This window comes from Lithobates pipiens, unplaced genomic scaffold (assembly GCF_037356315.1).
Source record: "Lithobates pipiens isolate NorthernLeopardFrog02 unplaced genomic scaffold, aLitPip1_a1.2 Scaffold_19, whole genome shotgun sequence".
Classification (NCBI taxonomy): Eukaryota; Metazoa; Chordata; class Amphibia; order Anura; family Ranidae; genus Lithobates; species Lithobates pipiens.
Window position 1 is genome coordinate 578,313,120 of NW_027507764.1, and position 7,230 is coordinate 578,320,349.

Genomic DNA, 7,230 nt, shown 5'->3' on the forward strand with positions numbered 1-7,230 from the left:
GCGGCCCCTTCCTGTTCCAACATAACTGCACACCGGTGCACAAAGGAAGGTCCTGACCTCATAAATAAAAAATGAATGTGCGCTATCTCCTAACATCAATTCCAACAAATGCTTATAAAGTACCAACTTATCAATATTGAGAAAAATAATAATAATAGAAAACCGTCATAAACTGACAAAAAATTATATATATATATTCCAAAACTGTATATAGAGTTTTTTGATTGTGATGATAATTTCTGTGTTGAGCATCACATTCCACAGACAAAATAAGCAAACTTATAATGCCGCGTACACACGGTCGGACTTTCCGGATATTCCGATCGTGTGTGGGGCTTCAGCTGACTTTTTCTTTCAAAAAATTCTGACAGACCTAGAAACAGAACATGTTTTAAATCTTTCCGACGGAATCAATTCCTATCGGGAAAACCGGTCCTCTGTATGCTATTGCGACGGACCAAAAAAACGACGCAAGGGCAGCTATTGGCTACTGACTATTGAACTTCCTTTTTCTAGTCCCATCATACGTGTTGTACATCACTGCGTTCTAGACGATCGGACTTTTGTGTGATTGTGTGTAGGCGAGTCCGTTTCAGCGGATCTCAGTTGGAAAAAAAAACGCCAGAGTTTATTCTGACGGAGAAATAAGTTTGGTCAAACACGCATATGAATCACCTCAGGGATTCTAAGTTAGCTGTATGGATCCAGACTGCTCACTGATGCTGTGTCCTCATATATAAAACAGTAGAAAGAGACTCCATAGCATGATACCGTTTAACATAATTTTATTGTACAAACAAAAAAGCTCCAGTACAGGGTACTCACATGGGTTAGGTGCATTAAGTACATCAATCTGTAATGTGCCTTAAAACGCCGGGTTTTGGTTGAGGTCGTATGTCTGTTCTCTGTGAAGCAGACCAGCTGCTTCCTGCACCGTCCTGTCCCCTCCCCTACATGTGACGATACGAGGGAAATTCATAACTTCCTCAGGGGAACCTGACCTCAACCCGATAGAGCACCTTTGGGATGAATAATGCCGCGTACACACGATCGGACATTGATCGGACATTCTGGCAACAAAATCCATGAATTCTTTCCAATGGCTGTTGGCTCAAACTTGCCTTGGATACATGTGGTCACACAAATCTTGTTGGAAATTCCCAACGTCAAGAACGCCGTGACGTTCAATAGCCAGTGCGGCTCTTCTGCTTGATTCCGAGCATGCGTGGAACTTTGTGCGTCGGAATTGTCTACACACGATCTGAATTTACTAGAACGGATTTTGTTGTCGGAAAATTTGAGATCCATATCTCAAAGTTTGTGTGTCGGAAATTCCGCTGGAAAATGTCCAATGGAGCCTACACACGGTTGGAATTTCTGAAAAAAAGCTCCCATCGAACATTTTCCGCTGGAAAATTCGACTGTGTGTACAGGGCATTAGAGTGGAGACTGCGAGCCAGGCCTTCTCGTTCACATCAGTGCCTGACCTCACAAATGCGCTTCTGGAAGAATGGTCAAACATTCCCATAGACACACTCCTAAACCTTGTGGACGGCCTTCCCAGAAGAGTTGAAGCTGTTATAGCTGCTAAGGGTTTGGCCAACTCAATATTGAACCCTATGGACTAAGCCCTTGTACACACGGTCGGACATTTCGACAACCAAATCCGTTGGATTTTGTCGGTCGGATTTTGTCCATCGGATCTTGTCCGAAACTGTTGCATACACACGGTCGGACAAAGTTGTCGAAAAATCCGATCTTTCAGAACGTGATGACGTAATTTCATTACAACGGGACTACATTCAGGCTAGTAGCCAATAGCTTTGATGTAGGAATTTGATCTGAGCATGCGTGGCACTTTGTCCGATCAGAATTCTCTACACATGATCGGAGTATGTCCTATTGGACCAGTTTGTCGGATAATATTTCCAGCAAGTTTGAAAATTTGGTCCGGCGGATATTCCGACAGAATCAGTCCGATGCATACCACACACAGTCGGATTATCCGACAACACGGTCCGATAGGACACATTCCGACGGATTCTCCGACCGCGTGTACAAGGGCTTAGACTGGGATGCCATTAAAGCTTATATGCTTGTAAAGGCAGATGTCCCAATACTTTTGGTAACATAGTGTATGTTCTCGACTTTTTCAGAGAATGTTGAGATTTGCATATCAGAGTTCCCCAAAATTTGGAACTAAGGCCGCGTACACACGGGCGGACTGTTCGCCCAACTTTGTCCGCTGAACAGTGTTTGGGCGGACAGTCCGCTCGTGTGTGGGCTTTCAGCGGACAGTTGGACGGACAAGGTTTTTCGGAATTTCCGAAAAACTGTCCGCTGAAACCTTGTTTCAGCGAACAGCCCGCTCGTGTGTAGGCTTGTTCGTCAAACAAAGTTGCGCGCATGCTCAGAAAGGATTTTCACGCCGAAAGCTATAATGCAGTGTATAGGACGTCGTATTTTTTGTCCCGTCGTACGTGCCGTTCACGTCATCGCGCACGGTTTCAGCAAACTGTTCGTTCGTCGTGTGTGGGCATGTCCGTCCATGCTAATTTTGAGCGGACTGTTTGCTGAAACTGTTGGACGGACAAAGTTGGGCGAACAGTCCGCGCGTGTGTACGCGGCCTAAGAGGGTATTGAAGACGCTGTTCAGAGAATTACACATTTTAGTTTTAAATGGTTTTATTCAATGAGTCATATAAAGATAATGACCATGTGTGTAAAATCGGTTATAAAGCAAATCTCTACACATTGTGTTTGTTTCTTTTGTATCACAAAATAAAAATAATAAAATGTAATAAAAACAGAAGATGAAAGAGGTGGTTTCAGCATTAGTTGCTGTAGAATAATGGTATCTAATCAGGAAGATAACCATGGATCTCTAGAGTTGTGGCCCTCAGACCCATAACTCCATTATGGTCCAGCCGGAGTTGACATGTTTTTAATGTCCCTCTAGTGTCACTTTTCAGTCAGTTAGTCTAAAATTCTCTCAGAGATTCGACTTTCTGAATAGCTATCTCATCAGTTACATGCTATATGGGTCCAGGTAGCCATTGCCATATGGTTGATTGGTTTGTAAGAGGGGAATCCCGCCCTTGTGCGTTTGTCAGGAGAACTGAAGGGTCGTGTGTACACGGCATTAGGGCTTGTTCAAAATTGTCCATCGAGCTGCCTTATTTGGCACACCACCACACATGTATGGTGTGAACAATGTTCAGTGGCGTGCAGTAAAAATGCAGCTCGAGGGACATGGTGTGAACAAGTCCTAAGAGGAGATTTCCCTCAATATGGAAAGACTTATGCCCCGTACACACGAGCGGACTTTTCGACATCCAAACTCCGACGGACTGAGTCCGGCGGACTATCCGATCGTGTGTGGGCTGCAACGGACTTTAGCGAAGCTAAAGTCTGACGGACTTTAGAAATGAAGCATGCTTTAAATTTTCCCGACGGAACTCCGCCGGACCCGGTCCCCTTTGAAAAATCCGCTCGTGTGTGTGCTACTCCGACGGACTAAAACCGACGCTAGGGCAGCTATTGGCTACTGTCTAGGAACTTCCTACGTCGAATCCAGTCGTACGTCATCACGTTCGACTCCGTCGGAGTTTGGTGTGATGGTGTGTGGTCAAGTCCGTTCGGTCGAAAAGTCCGCCAGAACTCCGTCGGAACTCCGTCGGAACTCCGGCGGAACTCCTTTGGAGGTCTGTCAGACTTAATCCCTCTCGTGTGTACGGGGCATTACTTTCACTTCCTGTAGTATCTCCAGAGCACGAGGTGAAGGGAAATCCACCCAAGTGGGACCCATAAAAAACAAAAAAAACTGAGAAAACTTTTGACCGGTCCGTATTATATCGACACAAAAAAAAAGTTTTATCTACAGATGCTCTTTGAATATATAGATTAAAGGGGTTGTAAAGGTACGTGTTTTTTTAACCTTAATGTATCCTATGCATTGAGGTGAAAAAAAAAACTGGCAGTCACCGGCCCCCCAGCCCCCCTGTTTTACTAACCTGACCCCGAATTCAGTCAACGGAGATGCGCTGGCTCCTTCTCCACGGTCTCCGGGCTCTTGATTGGATAGATTGATAGCAGCGCAGCCTTTTGGCTCCCGCTGCTGTCAACCAAATACAATGACGTGGGCGCCGGGGGGGGGGGGGCTGAGTCCGGCATTCAGTGTCTATAGATGCTGGACTCGGGAGTGCGCCCGCAAGGTAAACCCGTCGGGGATGCTCTTCTCCGAAGGTGTTATCTAATGTGGGGAGGAGCCGCAAGAGCCGCCAGTTGACCGGCATTCTGTGTCTATAGACGCAAATGCTGGACTCGGGAGTGCGCCCGCAGGGTAAACCCCTCTGGGATGCTCTTCTCCGAAGGGGTTATCTAATGTGGGGAGGAGCTGCAAGAGCTGCCATTTGACCCCAGGAGAGCAGGTTCGGGGCCACTCTGTGAAAAACGAGCTGCACAGTGGAGGTAAGTATAATGCCCTGTACACACGGTCCGATTTTCCGACGGAAAAGGTCAGATCGGATTATGGTGTCGGAAAATCCGATCGTGTGTGGGCTCTATCGGACTTTTTCCGTCGGAAATCCAGACGGAAAAAGTTTGAGAGCTGGATCTAAAATTTTCCGACAACAAAATCCGATCGGACTTTTTACAATCGTTTGTATAGAATTCCGACGGACAAAGTGCTACGCATGCTCAGATTAAACTACGAGATCAAAGCTATTGGCTACTAGCCTCTACAACAATTTGAAGTAATAATTAACTAATAATAAAACTTAACTATTGCTAACTATTAAATTTTAGGTAATTTCCTTTCAAATTTGGCTGTTAGTGAACGTAACAAATACAAATGTATCTGAAGTTACGAATTATCTGAAATAATGAATGCCGTATCCAAACGAATGGAACGTAATGAATTAATAATAATAAAAACTTTTTATTATTATTATTTATGATTAATTTTTCCGTTCCATTTGTTTAGATGCAAGGGAATCGGGGGGCTTCCGTAACCAAAAGTGCAGTGTTTATCCTCATGACACATCACAGGAAGCACCTCCATGGTTAACAGAGGAGAGAATTAAAATTAGACTTGGGAAACTTAACATTAATAAATCACCGGGACCAGAGGTCTTGCACCCGTGGGTACTTAGAGAACTCAGTCAAGTAATTGCCAGACCATTGTTCCTAATTTTTACTGACAGTTTACTGACTGGAATGGTACCAGCGGATTGGAGAAAAGCCAATGTAGCATAAATATTTAAAAAGGGCCCAAAATACATCCCTGGGAAATACAGACCAGTTAACATAACATCAATAGTATGCAAGCTCTTGGAGGGTATGATAAGGGAATATATACAAGATTTTAGTAATGACTATAATTACTATATGAATACTATACAAATGAATCAAATTTACGAATGTACAAATGTATGAATTTACTAGTATACAAATTCAATTATTTACGAATGTATGAATTTACTAATTGCGATCATAACGAATGACCCGAAAAAAAAAAAAAAAAAAAAAAGAATAAAAACGAAAACTACATAGTTACATAGTCAGGTTGAAAAAAAGACACAAGACCATCTAGTTCAACCACAAAAAATAAAAATAAAATAATAATAATATCACTAAAACAATTTTTTTGGCAGTGCACGTGTCTAGTACGGAACCAGTCGGTGAAGCTGCAGGGTTTCACTTCCTGATTCTCTTACTAGCGATGACGGCGCCTCCACCCGGGGGTGAGGGACGGGTCGGCTTCGGGTGAGGACATCGCGGGCGCCCTTGACAGGTAAGTGTCCATATTTTAAAAGTAGCAGCAGATGCAGTATTTGTAGCTGCTGACTTTAAATTTTTTTTTTTTTTTTTTTTTTTTTTTAGGTGGAACTCCGCTTTAAATATTGTCAGATCATATCATTTACAGCTCTTATTTAATAAAAGTGAACATTCCCTTCTTGAAAAGTAACCATCCACATTTTTGTAAATTTATATTTTTCTCGGCTCTTTTTAATGTCAGCTTTGTTGGTGTAAAGCGTGTTTAGGACAGAAAGTTGCGGCGGCAGGTATGAAGATTCATGGTGCTCGCGGAATCCCTCGCGCTGTCAGTTGCAGTCCTGCAAACCCCAGAGCCCCAAGTTTCCACTGTACAGTATACATTGCGTGGCGTGCGAGAGACGCACATCACAGAGGAGCTTTGAGCCAAGCATTGCAATCAATTTCTCAGCTACTGTTTCCATTGCATACAGCGGGTAGCTGTAAATTGATGGGGTGGGGGGGGGGGGGGAGGGGGAATTTTCCATGCAAGTATGTTCATTTGCAAAGACGTTCACATCTCATTCATTTGACACCTAAAGGGAATTTAAAGTCATATCAGTTTTGTGATTGTGGAAATGTGATCAGATTGGTGCAATTATTCTTTTACCATACGTGGTTATATTTTAATTAGTGTTTTCTATATATAAATGTAGCGGATGACATTTGGGATCAAACGTCACACGCATGTAAATTTAGTTTTTGGCCTCAGAACAATAAAGGTTCTGAGGGTTAATTGTGTAGGTTGGCCTTAAAGCGGGAGTCCGCCGGGAGTTCCGCCGTTTTTTTTTTTTAAAAGCCAGCAGCTACAAATACAGCAGCTGCTGACTTTTAAAATAAGGACACTTACCCGCCCAGCACGCCCGCGATGTCAGCACCTGAAGCCGATCTCTCGATCGTCTCTCGGGTGCTGCCGCCGCCATCTTGGGTATGGGAATCAGGAAGTGGAGCCTTTCGGCTTCATTTCCCGGTTCCCTACTGCGCATGCGCCAGTCGCGCTGCGCAATAAGGATGGACCCGCTGCCTCTGAGATCTGTGTGTTTCCCAGCAGGCAGCAGTGGACTTTCGGAAAGGGGCGTAGATCTACACCCCTTTCTGCAGAGAGCTATCCCGGAAGTGGGTGCAGATACCTGTACTGTACAGGTACCTGCACCCCCCTCCCCCCTGAAAGGTGCCAATTGTGGAGCCGGAGGGGGGGAGGATTCCAATGAGCGGAAGGTCCACTTTAGGGTGGACCTCCACTTTAACACCAGTCTGGCCAGGCTGTGTTTGGAAGTTCTGCCTGGTCATGGAACCGTGAGGTGCACATGACAGGCCAGAACCAGGTCTGGTTGGATGTTTAGGTATCGGCCTTCTCAGAGCCAATCAGTGGGAGTGCCGGAGCCCGCTGAGGAGTCTGGGAAGGGGTACTTAAAG